Raw genomic sequence first — 2,785 nt, 5'->3', positions numbered from 1 at the left:
TTCAAACCCACCAGCCACTCCTCGGAAGGAAGGTGGGGCAACCTACTTCCGTAGTGATACTGCCTCGGAAACCCAAGGAGGGGTCACTATGAGTCGGGTTCGACTCCACGGCACATAACAACAACAAACACAAAGAATATAATTGGCTGGCTAGCTTCTTCTGTGTTGCTTTGGAGAATTATCACTATTATTAGATAAGGAGCATTGGTGGCGCAATGCTTAGGGGCTTGGCTGCTAACTGAAAAGCTGCTGGCTGGAACCCACCAGGGGCTCCGCGGGAGAAAAGACCTGGTGATCGGCTCCCGCAAAGGTTATCCAGCCTAGAAAACCCTGTGGGGCAGTCTACTGTGTCATATAAGGTCGCTGTGAGTCAGATGGAGCCCTGCAGCACCGTGGTTAAGCGCTTCGCCGCCAACGAAAGATTGGTGGTTCAAACCCACCAGCCTCCCAGAGGGAGAAAGATGGGGGCAATCTGTGTCTGTGAAGATTGTAGCCTTGGAAACCCTAAGGGCAGTTCTACCCTGTCCTATGAGTCGCAATGGACAGGATGGTAGAAGGTTTGGTTTTCTTAGTTTTATTGGTCAGAATCTACAGCACGTAACAACCCTAAATAGATAAAATCCTGACTGCTATCCTGGATGGCAGTAGATAGTTTTGCATGAAGTGGCTGGATCACAAAGCAACGTCTAACATTCAGAGATTCTCTCCTTACAGCTTTCAGTTTGGGGCTCATATTTGAAACACTGCATTTTCTCTGCCCACAGTATTACTTTACACGTGGCGTGTATCTGTCCCAGTCGCTCAAGCCTCTGGTTGAACCTCAGTTTGAGCCGTTTTGGAGGATGACTGCGTGTCTTTCTTGAGGTGCTGTAGGGTCACCAAAGTGAATTCTAAGTCTGTATCATAACTTGGATTTAAAAACGGAACGTCCTAAACATACTTTGCCAATTCAATAAAAATTTATCTGAGGTTTGAGTGATGCAGCCAAGAAATATAAATATATTTAAACAGATGTCTTTTTGTCTGTTTAATCTACCTTTGATTGATGGTGAGGCATAAAAATAATCCATAATAATAGCTATTTTTCAATTTCTTACATTTTTAATGTTTTTTCCTTTGCACTTTTATTATCATATGTTAAAATGACTCAGTGCTATAATGTAAGCCCTACTGATTGTATCTTTTAACCACATATATTAGTTTATTAATCTACATTGAAAACTTACTGCCATAATTCTACTTTGCCTAATACTACTTTTTGTTCACATTTGAAGACTAGACACGGCCTTATTTTTTATCATTAGCCTTTTGGGGGTCATTTTATTTTGGGTGTGCCTCTCCTAATTAGTAAAGCATTGCACTTTGTCTTTTGAACCCAGTTCAGGACCCTGGATAGTTATTAAATTGGGGAGAATATAAGAAGTCTTTCCCGATTCATTGTGAACCAAGTTGCTTGACATTTACTATTTAGGGAGCTCTGGTAGCATAGTGGCTAAAGCACTTGACTGCTAACCAGAAGGCTGGCAGTTCAAACCCACCAGCCACTCCTCGGAAGGAAGGTTGGGCAATCCTACTATCCGTGGTGATACTGCCTCGGAAACCCAAGGAGGGGTCGCTATGAGTCAGGGCCGACTCGACGGCACACAACAACAACAACAACATATCTTATTATGTAGTGATAAAAAACTGACTTCATTGTTTACCCACGTGTATATACAATGCACTAGACTAATCTTAGCATTAATTATCTCTGATTTGGTGCTTTATTGTTCTAACATTTATGCCCCAATTTATTGCATTTATTGCAGCATTGGTAATAGTTATACATTGTAATATTTTTAACTTCTAATTTATCTTGCCTTTCCAATTACATTCCAAGAGTCATTATAAGATCTTAAGAGCTTGACTTAAAATATATTTTCTCCCCAGATTTCTTGACAATGATTTATTGTCCTCATTAGTTTTTGCTTGTAGGTATAGAAGATAAATACTTGAAGTTTGCTTCTCCTTCCTATACTTGATTTCCTGTATTCTATAATCAGAGAATGATGAGTTCTAAACACACTCATTGAAAGTATTTTTAAAGTTGAACTGACTCTTGTAGTCAGGCAGCCTCATCTTTTTTTTCATGGGGGGGAGTTAAAATGTTCACCTCAGTGACGTCAGGGGAGACATGCTGATTTGTTTCACTGAGTTAGGCAGTTGGGGAAAGGCAGGGAGAGTAAGCCTTCATTCTAGTTATCACCCCTTCCCTGTAACAGCTTTCCTCTACCTAGAGGCCTATTGGGAACACCCAGAGGAGCAGCCCTGGCCTAGCTCATGAGGGTAGTTACAACGTGTGGTAGTTAAGGTTATGCATCAACTTGTCTGGGCCTGGTTGTGAGTGGCTTGGCAGCTGGATGTGGTTATTCCCCGTGATGAGACTGGTGATCAACTGCAGGGTGGAATCTAGTGGAGCAGCTGAGCAGCTGCCTTAGGGATGTGGTCCGCTTCCAGAATATAAGAAGCTTTGAGAAATGTCTCTAGCTTTTTGGCATATCTAGATCCTGCATTTGGCTGAGTCTTCATCTCAGTGGCCTGCCATGTTGTCTGCTGATCTTGAGACTGCCTCTGGACTGTTGAGCTAGGGCCTGCTGTGTTGCTTGGTAATCTTGGGACTGTGCCATTTTATTGGTTGGCCTTGGGTTTGTTGGGAGCTCTGGTAGTGTAGTGCCTAAGGCACTTGACTGCTAACCAGAAGGCTGGCAGTTCAAACCTACCAGCCACTCCTCGGAAGGAAGGTTGG

This window comes from Orycteropus afer, unplaced genomic scaffold (genome assembly GCF_000298275.1).
Source record: "Orycteropus afer afer isolate SDZICR_OR568_19922 unplaced genomic scaffold, OryAfe1.0 scaffold00214, whole genome shotgun sequence".
NCBI lineage: Eukaryota > Metazoa > Chordata > Mammalia > Tubulidentata > Orycteropodidae > Orycteropus > Orycteropus afer.
This window is presented reverse-complemented; position numbering follows the sequence as displayed.